Consider the following 16411-nt stretch of genomic DNA (forward strand, 5'->3'; position numbering starts at 1 on the left):
AGGTCCAAATAACTTCCTTGCATTGAAACCCAGGTTTACTTTATCTGCTTTTAATAATTATATTGAGGCTCATTATGGACACCTTGTTTGTAATTCTGGCTTTTTTTTTTTTTCTCTTATTGAATTCTGAATGTGTTATTACAAAAGTATGTACTTTAACAGATGGAGTATATTATGGCAACGTTTAGTTCCAGTTGATCTTTTCTAAAGAGCACATTGAATGATCTCAGGCTAAATACAACCAAGACAGCATCTAGCTGGATTTTTTTTTTAATTTTTTTTTTTTTCCCTCTAATAACATTTTCCAAGCTGCTTTTGGGGAGGGGGGAAAAGCAGGAACCAAGAAGTGGATTGAGCAGCTGGAAAAGGTGGGATGATGAAGATGTGGTGATGAGGGAAAGGTGTGGAAGCTGCATCAAAGGCAGGGGAAGAGTTCTCCAAGAAAATATCATAGCTGATGTCAAGGTTGTCTCATTTGCCAGTGGGATATTGCTTTAATGGTGTTCTTTTTTTTTTTTTTTTTTTTCCTCTCCAGTTTACATAATGAGATCAAGCTAATTAAACCATGTCTAGCTCTGGGAAAAGATCAAAATGTGAGCTTTTTTTATTGCACTTTATTAAAACCTTCACCCTGTAATGGAAGATTATAGGAAGCACTTTGCTACCAGTGCATTTTGCTCATGGCTGAAAAATGCAGCTCCTCTTTCTTACCAATATTTCCTTGGGTTTAATTGGGTTTTTTTTCCAAGTTGGTCGTGTTTTGGGAACTCTGAGAAGGTGCACAGCTGATGGGGTTGGGTAGATTAGGTAAAGGGATGATAAGTAGGTGCAATGAGGTGTTTTATGCAAAACCCAGTGACAGTAAAACCTTCTGAGAAGTGGCTTTTTCTGTAGAGTTGTGGAGGAGTTGCTTATTCAACATATTCCTTGTCCCACACAGCTGGCTGGGAGGACACTCAGGGGTCTCCTTGGGCTTGAGAGTGGTTTTCCTTGCAGCCTCCTTACATTTGAATGTACTTTTCCCCATCCCATTTTATGTTCCTCAAAAAAAGAAAAAAAAAAAACAAACAACCAAAAAAAACCACGCACAAAAGAAAAAAAAAAGAAAAAACAAACAAGAAAAAACAAAACCAAAGGAAAAAACCCCAAACAACAAAAAACCAAAAAAACCCAAAACCCCAAAACAAAATCACAAAAACAAACAAACAAAAAAACCACAACAGCCCAACCAACCGACCAAAAAAAAAACCCGCAAAAAATAATTTTAAAAAAATTTTAAAAATTTAAAAAAAAAAAAAAATTAAAAATAAAATAAAAATAAAAGCGGGGGATGGGGGAATGAAAATATGGTAATTTTTGTTGAGGTTAAATGCAGATAAGGACCCCCTGCCCTTGGGGATGGGGGTGCCTGGGTGCCCTCCCTGCTGTGGCAGCAGCTCCAGATGTCTTGTTGGATGACCACAGCTGCGGCTGATGTTTCCAGATGTGCTGTGCTCCAGCACTGACCATCCAGCTGCTGGATTTTCCCTCCCCAGGGTCACAGATGAGTGTCCCAGGTGCGTCAGTACCTGTCAGTGTGTGTTGGTGGCCCTGCTGTCCCCTCCCCAGCTCTGGATTACAGGAGGCTTTCCAGGCTGGTATTAAGGCAGGGAGCTCTTGCCAACATTAATATGTGACTCTATTAGATCACCCTAATTATATTTCGAGCTGGAATGATTTCAGAGGTGTTGGGAGGCACTGAGGGCTCTCCAGTGCCTTCTCCCCCTTGCAGAGGGCACAGGAGGTTCAAGGGTTGCTTTCTCCTCCCCAGGTGAGGCACAGGGAGGAAGGGGAAGGGAAGGGAAGGGAAGGGAAGGGAAGGGAAGGGAAGGGAAGGGAAGGGAAGGGAAGGGAAGGGAAGGGAAGGGAAGGGAAGGGAAGGGAAGGGAAGGGAAGGGAAGGGAAGGGAAGGGAAGGGAAGGGAAGGGAAGGGAAGGGAAGGGAAGGGAAGGGAAGGGAAGGGAAGGGAAGGGAAGGGAAGGGAAGGGAAGGGAAGGGAAGGGAAGGGAAGGAAAGGAAAGGAAAGGAAAGGAAAGGAAAGGAAAGGAAAGGAAAGGAAAGGAAAGGAAAGGAAAGGAAAGGAAAGGAAAGGAAAGGAAAGGAAAGGAAAGGAAAGGAAAGGAAAGGAAAGGAAAGGAAAGGGAAAGGGAAAGGGAAAAGAAGGGAAGTTTCTCCTGACTGGGCTGAATTGCAGAGTCCTTTTGACGTCCTGCTCAAATCCCTGCAATTTCCCAATTTCTCCAAAGAACTCTCCATTTTTGAGCCCTTGATGGTGACTTGGAGGAAAAAAAAAAAAAAAAAAAGGGAAAATTTTATTTGAGGGTTATTGGGTTGTCCCCACCTGATGGGGTGGCAGTGTAACTCTGCCAGCTTCTTGCTCTTCTTCACCTTCCCCACAGAGCCTGGCAGGGCCTGGGATGTGCAGGGAGACCAGGATGTGTGTCCTGTAAGGTTTCCCTGCCTCAGTAACTGCTCTGTCTCCTAAAGAATAAATTTGCTTCATGTGGAAGCAGAGCTGGATCCACAGGGGTCAACACAAACCTCTCCTCGCCTTGATGGGCTTTTACATGAGGCCCTGCAGAGTAACTGATGGTGGGTTGGGATGTGTTGTTGTTTTTTTTTTTTTTTTAATTTGTGCAAGATCTTAAAATATATTAGGGTTAATGAAATCAGCGCAATTGGGAAGCGCTGCCTGGGACGGACAGATGGCCAAAAGCACTTGGAAGTACAAGTGGGTTTGCACCAGAAGGAGAGTCAGGATCTGGCTGGTGGATGCCACGTTTCGTGGACATGGATTTGTGATGCAGGAGGAGGGAGCACTCTGAGTTCCCACCTTGCTGGTTTGCTCCACCTCAAGGTCCCCATCCTGCTCTCCTCCCACTGGAATTCCATCCCATCCTTGCAGCCAGAGCTCCCAAATAAAATCTTTTCTTTTAAAGAAAGCAGTCCTTGTCAAAATTAAAGATATATGTGTGCTTTTCTTTTTCTTGTTCAACTCCAGCAGCCACTGAACACACTTAATAATGTTTTTTTTTTTTTTTGCAGAATTTCGGTGGTATGAATGTACATGGAAATTACAGCAAAGGCATCATTTTTTTAACAGCTGTGTTTAGTTGAATAACAGATTTAGAAAGTGCAGACTTTAATTAATCTGTGTTTTCTGCTGGGATTTCAGCACCATCTGATTTACTTTTCATGGCTGAAAAGTGTAATTGTAGTTTTTTTTTCCCTTTAGCTGCGAGTTTATCCTCCCAAGAAATCAATTTGGTTCTTCTTTTTTTTCTTAAAGCAAACTCAATATCAAACTGATGGTACCTGGGATGCGAGACAGGTAATGCCCTGGCTCAGGCTGCTGTGGATTATCTGTCAAATTGTGGAAATTCTGTTTTTCCTCTTCTCTGCCTTGCTGTATATCACAGCAAACATCCAAACCCCATCCTGGATCTGGGGCTGGAGGGCAGGTGGGTGACTGGAAGGTCAGGACTGGTGTTACTGGAGAAACCTCTGAGCACAAAGGATTTTTTGTTACCTTTGATACAGTTTTGTTAGTTGGAATTATGGTAGGGAGACTCTCTGTGCTTGCTCCTCGATGGAAAACATGTTTGTGTGAGGCTGTTTCTGTAACTCTGCAGATGTTCCTCAAAAAATTCTCTCCTGGAGGTGCTGGGGATGCCTGGGGATCACAGACAGAGGTGGGAGCAGAGTCAGGGATTGGGGGGCTGATGTTAAATTGCATTTCTCAGGAATTGGGGGGCTGATGTTAAATTGCATTTCTCAGGGGTTGGGGGGCTGATGTTAAATTGCATTTCTCAGGAATTGGGGGGCTGATGTTAAATTGCATTTCTCAGGAATTGGGGGGCTGATGTTAAATTGCATTTCTCAGGGGTTGGGGGGCTGATGTTAAATTGCATTTCTCAGGGGTTGGGGGGCTGATGTTAAATTGCATTTCTCAGGAATTGGGGAGCTGATGTTAAATTGCATTTCTCATGCCCTGTTGATCACCCATTGCTCCATCACTGTCAGGATCAGTTGTGAGTGTTGTGAGGTTCCATGGCTCTGGTTTGGGATTTTTCTTTAAAAACCAGCCTGTTGTGGAAATGTGTCCTTGCCCCACCTCTGCTTTTCCTCTGGGACAAAGTTCCCTAAGCTGAGATGAAAATTTGTGGGTGGTTGGAGTTGCTCAGTCAAGTTGCTCCTCTCAGTGTCTGCTGGCTCTGGAGAATCCACGGGGGAATGAGTGTCCTTATCACCCAAATCCTTGTGTGAACCAGCCTTTTGTTCCCTGGGAGGTGCCCAGGATGCCCAGAGCAGCTGTGGCTGCCCCTGGATCCTGGAAATGTCCAAGGCCAGGTTGGACATTGGGGTTTGGAGCAGCCTGGGACAGTAGAAGGTGTCCCTGGATGATCTTCAAGGTCCTTTCCCACCTAAACCATTCCACGATTCTGTGAAGAAGGAAAACTGCTTGGGCCCTCTGTGGATAGGGCTCATCATGAGCTGGGTTGGGCAGAAGGAAGTTTTTTTACAAAATAAGGGCATTACTTGCATTCTTGGAGAAATCTGTGTGATTTTAGTTATTACCAGATGTGCTTTCCCCCCTGTTTCTGTTTTCTGAGGTTGGTGTGGGGTGTGCAAAGCCCACAACAGCAAAAGGGAAGCAACACTTTTAGAGTCCAAGTGGAGTTTTAGGATGGCTGCTAATCTGAATAAGATTTAAAAAAAAATCTTGATGGGCTTTAAAACTTATTTTAATTAAGGTTTTGCCTTTCATCTCACCAAAGCCCTGAATTAGCTCCTTCATTCTCCCACAAATGTACAATCCCTGCTGGAATAGGCACTCAAACACATGGAGAGCTTCAGCTGAAGGGTCAAATCCAGACTGGGGAACACCCTGTGCCCAAAATGAATTAAAGCAGGGTTTGGGCAAAATTAAAAAAGGCCAAACTGCCCAGCTGCCTGCCTGATCTGGAGCATGCTGGGATTCCCCAGTGGAGAATTGAATTTATTGAAGAACATGGGACTGGGAGAGCTGCTGTTACCACCCCATGGAGCTGTGGATTTGACAGGCTGGTTTCTTTGTTTTGTAGAGGCTTGTCCAGACACTTGTGTCCTTTTGTGGTGCTCCACACCCTTTGATGGTTTTGCTCCAGTGATTTTGCTCCCTGGAGGTTTTGGGAGATGATTCTTGGTGGGAACTGGACACAGCAGGGTCCTGGGGTTCCCAAGACATTCCTGGTGTGATTTCTGCTAAAACTGCCACGTTCTGACACAACATTTGGCCTTCATGAACTGGTGGATAAGACCAACAGGGATTTTTCTTATAGCTCCACTCTGCAGCTCTCGTGCTGTGCCAGGTTTTGACTGGGACATCACATTGGTGAGGGACCTTCCCTGGAGAGGCATTTGGGACAAGGTGTCCCATCCTCCATGGGTGACCCCATGTCAGAGTTTTGGCTTCTTTTCAGCCACTGCCAAAACTGAGATTGAAACACGGGAGGCGCAGTTTTTGAGTTGGGACTTGGATGTTTATTAATTCTTTACCTGTATTCCAGCCTCACAAGCTGTGAGTTCTGCAGCACCTCTCGTTAACAAGGTGCAAAATGGAGCACCTCGAATTCTTTCCAAGATTATTTAAGCACTAATCACCCAATTACGAGGTGAGACTTGTATTATTTATATTTTTGACCCACCAATGACCACCCAAGGCCCATAATGGGAGGTGACACCAGCATTATTTATATTTTTGACCCAGCAATGACCACCCAAGGCCCGTAACACAAACCTTTTCCACCCAACTACAGAAAACCACCCAAACCAATGAAGAAGAAGGCGAAGAAGAAGGACTTAGACAACACCCAAAATCCTCCATCTTGCTCCATATACAAAACCCTAAAATCTGAATTTCCAGACCCCCAACAGCTCCGGGGTGCAGTTTAGCCTTTCCTTACAAGCTCCGAGCGCGTCTCTGCTGTGGCTTTTCCATGGGGTGACCCCCTATCTGCAAAGTTTGACCCAGGCACGGTGCCAGCCCGAAGGGAAGGAAGGCTGACAGAGTAATCAGGAATCAAAGGAGCCACCTGCACGCCACAGGGAGCCTCTCCCCGGGTGGGCAGGCTGAGCAGTGCCAGCGCTCATCGCCGAGCCTTGTTCTCCAGCCTGGCTTCCCGGGGAGGCGGCGCGGGAGGGGAGCTGATCCCTCCCCAGCTTCTCTGTGCCCTCGACAGGGATTTTGAGATGGGATGTGAGGTGTGTGGATGTGCCAGGATGCTGCTTGATCATGGGGAGAAACAAGGGGAAAGTGTTGAAAGCGATGGGGAGAAACAAGGGGAAAGCGCTGAGAGCGTTGGGGTTGAGCTGGAGCATCTTTGAGGATGCTGATGCTGCCGGTCAATGTGAGAAATTCCCACTCCTTTGGCTGGGTGAAAATAAGGCCTTTTAAAGAGCATTTTTATCCTGTGCTGGTTGGTAAGAAGGTGGGAGGGAGGGAGGCAGAGGGGTGGCGTGGTGGTGCAGATGCTGCTGTCACTGCACACTGGAGCTGGCAGTGCCCCAGCCCCGCTTCAGGGGGCAGATAGGATTTGTTTTGGAGAGGGAGAGAGCGTGAGATGCTTGTGTGGCCACGTAATCACTTGGGTTTTATGTCGAAGGAAAGGCACATGAAAATCACCACCCTCCCCTCCAGCCCCACGCTGCCCCGTGCCTGTCACCCGCAGAAGGATTTAGCCCAATAAATCCAATTTTTGGTCTCGTATTAGGATAGGTCTTGATAGGATCTCTTTTAAACAGCGAGGGAAATTCACTCCTGCCATTCTTCTAGAGGTGCAGCAGTGGATTCAGAGCAGGCCCTGCCCTCTCCCTGCTGTGCTGACTGCAAGGCAAGGGGAAGCCGGGCTCCGGAGTGCTGCAAAGGGAAACTTTGCTCTTGAATAGCTGGGCCTAAAAATGAAAGGTTTTTATAGCATACAAATGTTACCTACAGCTATTTATGCACCCTCCTCGAAGGCTATTTATACCCTTCCCTTCTTTTTTGTGCTGCTGGCTGGAGAATATCCTTACATTGGGTGTTTTGGGCGGCGTGGGATGTTCCGACTGCAGGGACCGTCTGCTTCCAGCATCATTCCTGGAAGAAGAGGACAATTCATGGGCTGCAGCCACTGCCACGGCCCCGACAGCAGCCTTGGCATCCTGGGTGCCAGCCTGAAAAGGGGCTGAAGTGCCTGATCACAGCAGTGTTGATATGAAAACCAGGGGTTCATACGGCTGGAGGGCTTGGCTGGTTGCGTCAAGGGTCAGGAGTAATTTTTTTTCCCCCCTTTTCCCACATTGTGCAGTCGATGAGGAGCAGTGTGAGGTTATTTTATTGTTTCCAGGAGCGCCAGGCCCGGGCTCCCTGCGGGAGGTCGCATGCTTGGCTTGCTGCATCATTGATCCAGCCTGCCAGAGAAATTCTTTATTCCTCTTAAATGTGGACTTGCACTTAGAAAGCAAACAATCCTTTAGCGTTTGTGAGGCTGAAAGCAGGAAAAAAAAAAAAAAAACGAGTGGCTTTTGTCATCAGGGATGCTGTCTTTTTTTTTGATCGCTCTGGGAATCCAAGGGAATGTGCTGCCCAACAAAGAGCAATTTTGTTTTTTAAAAAAAAGGGGAAAAGGGAAGGGGATTGCAGCTTCCTGTGCTCTGGATAATTGGGGCTGTCTCCTGTGCAGTTACATGGCACTCCGGTGACTGGGTTTGGAAGTTGAATGGTTTTCAGGTTTTCCCTGATTCACTCCATGAAGTTTCCAGTTCAGTCTGTACCAGCCCAGCACTGGTGTGCTGAGTTTGGCAGCCACTCCTCCTTTCACTCCTGGATATTTGGTTATGACAGATACACAAAAATATCTCCATTATCTCTGGGAAAAATGCTGTGTCCTCTTGAAACATCATCGCCGTGTCCGAGATGGGTTTTGTTTTTAGAAATGCTGATGGAATGGGGTTTTTTTCTGGGAGGTTTTTCTCAGAGGAGTCTCCAGGAGCAGAACCTGGTTTGCTTTGGTCTGCTGCATTTGGATTTTGCCTTCCTGCAGCTGAGGTTGCTGTTGTCACTAACAATTATTTACAAAGTATTCTGGTGATCCTGTGTGGATTAGTGCATGTGCAGAGGGAGAGGTGCTCCTGAGCTTTTCCAACACTGATGGGGCCAGGACAGCACTGATGCCACTTTTCAAATAGCCTGAAAAGCAGAAACTTCCTCTCAGTTCATGCTTGGGTTTTCTTATCCCAAGCAGAACTTTTCCAAGGCTGCCTGCAAGTTCCCTGTGCCACAGGCTCTGTCCCCTGGGTGCTGCCCATGGGGAAATGTTTGTGCAGTGTTTGTAAATCCTCCTCTCCTCCATTCCCCTCGCTGCTCCTGCCGTCCCTTTCTCCACAACAATGACAAGAAGGTGACTTTTCTGTCATTATTTTGTGCAGAAAGAACCTTCCAGCTCCTCCTGAACCCGCAAATGGATTTCTCAACCTCCAGCCATCTGAGGTGTAAATGAGATGGGAGTGGGGGCTTTGCACAAATCCCACCTTCTCTCCAGCATCCTGCTCCCTGCCTGCTTCATTTGACATTTTTCTCCCTTAATAAGGATTATTTTTTCCCAGAAACCCCCCCCTCAAATTTATTAATTGTCAGCACTACCAAGCTGGCATTGGGAGGTGCTGGGACCCCCAAATTCTGAACAATTGTGATGTTCTGTGCAGCTTGAGCAAAATGCATTTGTTGCCTTGGAAAGGATGATTTTTTTCCCAGAAATCCCCCCACAAAATTTGTTAATTGTCAGGCTGGCATTGGGAGATGCTGGTGCTGTGCAGCACCAAGGGCAGGGACCCCCAAATTCTGAACAATTGTGATGTGCTGTGCAGCTTGGGCAAAGTGCATTTGTTGCCTTGGAAAGGATTATTTTTTTCCAGAAATCCCCCCCCAAAAAATTTATTAATTGTCAGCACTACCAAGCTGGCATTAGGAGGTGCTGGGACCCCCAAATTCTGAACAATTGTGATGTGCTGTGCAGCTTGGGCAAAGTGCATTTGTTGCCTTGGAAAGGATTATTTTTTTCCAGAAATACCCCCCCTCCTCAAATTTGTTAATTGTCAGCACTGCCAGGCTGGCATTGGGAGGTGCTGGTGCTGTGCAGCACCAAGGGCAGAGACCCGCAAATTCTAAAAATTGTGATGTGCTGTGCAGCTTGGGCAAAGTGCATTTGTTGCCTTGGAAAGGATGATTTTTTTCCCAGAAATCCCCCCCACAAAATTTGTTAATTGTCAGGCTGGCATTGGGAGATGCTGGTGCTGTGCAGCACCAAGGGCAGGGACCCCCAAATTCTGAACAATTGTGATGTGCTGTGCAGCTTGGGCAAAGTGCATTTGTTGCCTTGGAAACAAATAGCAGCAGTGAACAACTCAATGAAATTTATGGAATCAACTTCAATAAATCTTGATGATAAACGTGCAAAAACATCCCCAGTTTGATGAAGACCTCCAGGATGCAGATGTGAAGGGTGGCAGTAAGTTATAGAAGTGCTTTAGTGCTGATTTTGGGCTGCCACGGTCGTGTTCCTATAATATTTGCTTTTTTTTTGTTGTTTCTGAGGAAGCTGTCTGCTGCTTTTCATAGATATGGCATTTAATTTTAATTTCCAGGGTATATTTTAGTTTAATTGGCATGCTGGATGATTACAGTGGGTTGTTTTGTCTTTTGGAAAGCCTGATTCACACCGAACTCGGGATAAAAATAAAATTTGAGAGTGGTGGCGATCCAAGGGTGCACAGAGGGCCACGTCGCCCGCCTCCAGGAAGGGTGCAAAATTTCACAAATTAATTAAAGCACTTAATGTAGGGCATCTCCCTAATTCCTTGTATCAGCCTGTGAGTTTTACAGACAGGAACAGGTCAGGGGTTTTGTAGCTACAGCCAAACTCTGTGGCAGATTCTCTCTCACATGGAAAGGTCTCTCTGTTTACCTGTGCATAGGGACGGGGTAGGTTTATTGTATCTCAGCCAGTGATATTTTCTAAAATTGATATTTTTCGTTGCTGGCTTGACCTGCAGATCGATGAGGGTTCAGGAGTATCAGTGGACTTGTCTGGAGATGACGTTGTGAACCTTTAGCACAGCCCTTAATGCAATGAGATGTTTTCCCATTAGTTCCCTCTCCTCTTCTCCTTACAGGGCTTTATTTTGCACGATTTTCTGCCAGGTCAGGAAGCGCTGGGAATATTTGTTTCTTGCTTTCTGTGGTGTGCTGGGCCCCCAGTTTTGCCTTTCAGCAGCTGAAGGGGCAGCATGAGCCAGACCCTCCCTCCAGCCCCTCGTCCTGCTGGGCTGGGACCCAAACCCAAACCTGCCCCATGGACAGGGGGGGCAGAGAATCCCACAGTGGGTTGGGTTGAAAGGGACCTTAAAGCCCATCCAGTGTCACCCTGCCATGGACAGGGACACCTTCCACTGTCCCAGGCTGCTCCAAATCCCAATGTCCATTCCAGGGATCCAGGGGCAGCCACAGCTGCTCTGGGAATTCTATTCCAGGACTTTTCCACCCTCCCAGGGAACAATTCCTGCCCAGTCTCCCATCCAGCCCTGCCCTCTGGCAGTGGGAAACCATTCCCTGTGTCCTGTCTCTCCAAGCCCATGTCCCAACTCCCTCCCCAGCTCTCCCGGAGCTCCTTTAGCCACTGGAATGTTTTTTTCACCTTTTAGAAGTTGCCTCCCTGTGTTTTAAGGCAATTTCTCTGCAGAGGTTATTTTTCCCACCCTGCCCAGCAGGTGCTTTGGTTTTTGATGGATGTTGGAGGTCTGTTGGGTGGACTGCTCATCTCTTAACCTTGGCCCTCCTTTTTTTTCCTCTCTCACACCGTCTTTTCTTACTCCTGCAATGTTTCAGAACAGAAAAACTTCATGTTAGTGCTGTCCTTGAGTGAAAAAAAAACCCAGCCAGGATCCTGCCCTGGCACCCAAATTGCTGCCCTTGTTTCAGGTGCACTTTAGTTTGTTACTTGGATCTGCCCAGATTCCCAGCCAAGCCCTCGTGTTGATCAATATCTCCCAGTCCACAAAGTCAGTGCTTCTTCCCCCAGCCCTAATATGTTGTCTGGATTAGGAAAAAACCCCTGTGGATGCTGAGGATCACACCTGCAGATCAGCCCAGGTCTTGGGACGTGGCTCTGCACAACCTGGGGCTTGCCCAGAGCTCGGAGCGATGGATTTTAATTTATTTAATGCTGGGTTATATTCCTCCCCTTAGCTGGGATCAAAATCTGAATTTCCTTTAGATTTTCTCAGGTGTGGAGGGGCTGGAAGCCCAGAGGGTTTCTCCAGAAAACCCCAATGTGCATGTGGGATGGTTGGTGAGCTCTGCTCTGATGTTTACAGACCACCAGAGCTCTTCCCATTAACATACAACTGTATAAAGACAGCTTGAACTCCATTAGGAGCTAAATTTAGTGACTCACTAACTCCTTTTTGATATGTTTTTATAATTTCATTGTATTATGACACTTGATTTTTAAATTTGCATGAGTAAATGAGCCTCTTACTAAGTCAGGTAAAAAGATTTTTCAGTTATCTACCATGAAATAAGACATTAAAAAAAAAAAATACTTAGAGGAGAAAGCAACGTATCCTTGACATATTTAGTTTACATTTTTTCCAACTGTGCTGACTGAACATTTCTAACCATTAATGATCCAATAAAGCTGTTTGTACCGCTTTAACAGGCTAAATAATTTCACATTAGGAATACATTTTGTAATTAATTTAGTATTTTGTGGGGGAACCCTATTTTTGGAAAACACAAATTTACATTTAATTGCACTCACAATCTGACTCGGAAGATGCAGCGAGTGAAAACTGGCCCTTTTATGGTTCACCTCCAAACAGGAAAGTCCATGGAGGCAGTTTAACAGTAGTGAACAACTTTAATTGGAATTTCCATGACTTGTTAAATGAATTCCTGCAGGGTTCCTAAAAAATACCCCCTGGGTAGTGAAGCTCCTGCAGCTGGTGAAAGATGAGACCACACACCTTCATCCCTGGGGTTCCACCAGCTTCTGATTCCTTAACATGGATTTATGGCTTGGGTTTTTTTTTTGTTTTTTTTTTTTTTTTTTTTCAAGTATTTCTGAACTTTCATTCAGGATAACCTTGGCAAGACCTGAACAACTTTGGGATTTGCACTTCAAAAGTATTTTCCCCTCTCATTTCCTGTTGGAGAAGAGACCACCCAAGGCTCTGCTGCCAGTGGGATTTGGGTTGGGAGGTGTGTGTGAGGAGCATCCCTTTGTTTTGTTCAGGTGATGGCACTGGTGATCCTTTGGGCTCTGGGGATGATCTCACAGGGAGGTGAAAGTTCCTCAGTTAATTATCCAGCTTTTTGACTTTCTCCATCTCTCTGGACACCACCAGCTTTAGTTTTGTTTTGTTTTTTTCTTTTTTTTTTTTTTTTTTTTTTTTTTTTTTTTGTGTTACTGATATTTTTTCTTCTCTTTCATTAACAGTGACAGATGCTTTTTTAATTAAAAAGAAAAGACAAAACAAAATCCCGAGTAAAACAAAAAAGAGAATATTCTAATTTGGCGTGACATTATGAGGCAGGATGGCTCCTGGCATCCAAGGTATGGAAAAGGTCATCTTCCACAGCTCCAGCCCTTTTGCAGCAGTGGAATTAAGTTCAAACTCAGGCTGGTTTTGAAGTCTTAAGTCTCTCCAGGGATTCCTTTCATAACATCTTCGAACTGGATAACACTACAGTAAATGAAATACACTGCACTGGATTAAAGGGTTATTTCCCCTGTGTGTCGAGCTGACACAGAATCCCAACCCTCAGGTTGCCTCCGAGTTGTCTCTATCTGCTGATCCCCTCCCTGCTTTACATAACAGCTCTTGGAATTTGTTGTTTTTTTTTTTTTTTTGCAGGGAAAGTTTTTGGCCATTATTTATTATATTTATTTTTTATGCAGCGAGGAGCCGAAATAAAACCACCTAAATAGGAAAAGGAATTTAATGGGCATCAAAACATGATGCAAGCGATGCAAGGGAAGAGCAGAGCTGCCTCTCCAGGTCTGTGCTGCTGCTCTGTTATTTGTACTGAGACACAAACTGTGGCTGTTCCTGGATTGTTGCTCACACATTCAGCAGAGCCTGCAGTAACAACAGGGCTGAGAGATGCTGCTGTGCTCTGAGCCGACTCCTCCAGCAGCTACAATTTGTTAGGGGTGGCTGGCAGTGTGTTTTCTTGTAGAACAAATGTTCCTTTTGACTTTGAACTCGGCGCCTGGTGCAGATTTGGTTGAGGGATGGGCACCCAAGTTGCTGCCATCTGCTGAGCTTTGGGGAAAACCAGTGCCTGGAAATCTTGGGGCAGTGGCTCCTCCAGTTTGGTTGTGCCTCTTGATGCTGGGGAAGGTGTTGTCTCCAAGCTTGGAATGGCAAATCACAGTGGAACCTGCTCTGGAACTGCACAAATATTATTGTTCCTTTGTTTCCCCCCCAAAAACATTGATTAAAGACCCATCCAAAATCACTGGGTGCCTGAAAAACACAAAATCTCCAATAACATTTCGACAAGGAAAAAGGAGGGAACTGTTTCTTCTCCATCTCTGGCTCCTCCCATTTTATTTTATTTTATTTTATTTTATTTTATTTTATTTTATTTTATTTTATTTTATTTTATCCAAGCGTGGCTGGGTCAGCTGGCAAACAGGAGTTGTGTAATGAGGTGTTTATTTAAGATAAAGTGGATCCTCCATATGCTGGATCCGTTTGGGTGTGGCAGAAACAGGACTCTGTGTGTCCCCATGTACCTCTGGATCCCATTCCTTGTTTAATCACTTTTCCTGCACCACAATTTTCTCTGGGTGCCTCTGGAATAACCACTTCTCCTCTCAACCAACCCCAAACCCCTCTCTTCTTCACAAGGATGGGGAGATGCTCCTGGTAATTCTGACGTGCTTTGTCTCTCCATGAACTTTTGGGATGAAGTGTCAGCACCTGGGGCTCTGTGAAATCTCAGCTGGATTTGTCCCTGCTGAAGGAACAAACCTGTGACCCCACAAGCATCAGGCTCCTCTTTTTCCAAGTGTCACTCACAAATAAACACCCACAACTCATTAAAAACACGTGGGAAATGATACTTTTGGGGATTCTGCTGTCCATAAATAATCAAAATCAACAATGTTTTTAGGTTTTCCTCTTGCTGAACAACCTGGGAGCAGAAGCAAGGGCAGGGAATTGGATGTGCTGGGTAGCTGGAGGTACCTTGACTCTCTCACAGCCTCCAAGACAGTCACTGTCTTTCCAGGAGGTCTCAAATCTCCCTGGAAAAAACTGAGGACATCTTGAAAATACGCTCGGAGCTTTTAGCACTTCCTCCAGATAATTTCTTCAAGTATTTAAAAATATATTTTATAGCACTAAAATAAATGTCAATGAGTCTACGTGGCTTGGGGCTAACAATAGTATTTCTATTTCCATCCAGCAGCCTGGCAGGGCATTTGGCTATGGAGGAGCTGGATTTGGGGACCTGGCTGTTTTCTTTCTGACTCGGTCCTTGATGTCTTGAACAGTTTTATTCTCTTGTGCTTTACTTTCCCTGTTTTGCTAAATAGCACTGAAAAAGCTTCCTTGCTTTGTTCAGGCACCTGGGATTTATCAAAGGCCTCTGGGCAAGTGTTAAATGCTGAGCTGGGTATAAAAAGCGTTATTTAGTGTTATGTTTATACCTCTTCAATGTTAGCATGTATTTTTATATACTCCTTGCGGTGACCTTTGTGTTTTCCCAACCAAGCAGACAATCTCCTTGACTCAGGGGGTTGGTTTTTTTTTTCCACTGCCTGCCGTGGCATCTTCAGAGTGATTTTTGTAAATAACTCTTTTTTTTTGGGGGGGGGTGTTTTCACTGTTTGGGCTGAGACTCAACAGTGCTGGAGGTGCCAGTTGCGTACAGAGGATGGGAGAATTGCCATGAAGAAAATAACAACATGGAAGTCCATTCCTCTCATTCCTTGTTGCTCTCAGCTACAACCAAAGGATGTTTTTATGGCTCCCAGGCTGCCATGTTTGATGGGCAAGGATTTTGGGGAGGGGTAAGAGGAGCAGGGCATGGAGTTGGTTTTGGTTTGGGGGAGAGGTGTAGGAGTCAAATGGGATGGCAGGAATTCAGCCCTGGCACCGTGTCAAAGGCAGCAAGCCCTGCTCGGAGCAGCTGCGTTTCCCCAGGACTGCAGGAAGCCAAATGGTTTGTTTGTCTGTTTACATGGATCTGTGGGGCTGTGTAGGGGAAAACCACTTAGCAGAAATTCTGCTATTAAAGCAGATGGTGGGAGATTAATCTGGTTTTTTTTTTTTTGGGGAGGGGGTACTTGGTGCTACGATGACCACGTTGTTAATTCCTTGCCATGCTAGGAGGAGTCCTTCCATCATTCCAGGGGATGGGGGGGGGGATTGTGTTTCCTGAAGCTCTCAGCTCTTTTCTGACTTTTGGGAAGTATTTTGGGAAGCGTTTTGTGACGGTTCTTGCTGCAGTTTCTCCACCTGTGTGTGCTCATTCCACATTGTCCTCTGCTCCAGCCCTTCCCATGGCAGTTCCAGCTGCCTCCTGTCCCTCCTGCAGACCAGCATCAGCCCCTTTGCTGCTGCTCAAACACTGCTGTTAGCCTAGATTTCCCTTTTTTTTTTTTTTTATTTCCCCTTCCATTTTAAAAATTGCTCTTTTTTTCCCCCCTGCCGTATCACTGACAGCCGCATTCTCCTTGACAGTTGTGATATTTGTATGTGTGCATAAAAACAGTAGGAAGCATTTATGTAGGTGTCACTAATTTAATTTAATATAACCTGATCTGTACGTATAGGGGAGGAACTGCTCCGTGCTGAAAATGCTTCTCTTTTATTTTTACAGTCTCCATCGTCATCAAATACAACTCCTGTCATTCTCCTCTCCCATTCACCTACCCAAAGACCAAATCTGGAAATAGTAACCAAAAGAGAAGCCCACGTCACGCACAGAGCAGGGAAAGGTTGAAATAATTGAAGGGTAAGTGATTTTTTTTATTATTATTTATTTATTTTTCACTCTTATTCTGCGTGTAAAGCTACAATAAGAAGTGCAAGGCTTGAGCACACACACAGCTGCTCTGCGTGCAAAAAAGCAGGAAAAAAATTATTGAAATTCTGTTTTGCTGTTTAAAGTGCCCAAAAGGGGCAGTTTGGAGTGTTGGTGCAGGTTCTGCTCCTGCCTGGCTGGAGGAAGCAGAGGCTCTGCACAGCCTGGCATGGCTTTGGTTGGTCTGAAGGAAATTCCCAGCTGAGAGGGAACCAGGATATCAGAGCCTCCCACTGCTGAAGAGCTCTTGTGTCA

The 16411-nt window shown here is 45.5% G+C and overlaps 1 protein-coding gene across 2 annotated transcripts in view; it reads left to right on the forward strand.

Annotated features, from left to right (window-relative positions):
• Positions 1 to 12020: 12020 nt before the first annotated feature.
• The window catches only part of NEXMIF (neurite extension and migration factor), a 60500-nt gene continuing 56109 nt past the window's right edge, over positions 12021 to 16411 (forward strand). The window contains exons 1-2 of one of the 2 annotated variants that reach the window (XM_083876260.1): positions 12021 to 12671; positions 15953 to 16087. The gene's annotated coding sequence lies outside the window, so the exon portion shown is untranslated. Of the gene's footprint in view, positions 12672 to 15103; positions 16088 to 16411 lie in introns of those variants that run through there. The other variant, XM_083876259.1, reaches the window with a different exon arrangement.

This window comes from Zosterops lateralis (assembly GCF_965231275.1).
Source record: "Zosterops lateralis genome assembly, chromosome: 21".
Lineage (NCBI taxonomy): Eukaryota > Metazoa > Chordata > Aves > Passeriformes > Zosteropidae > Zosterops > Zosterops lateralis.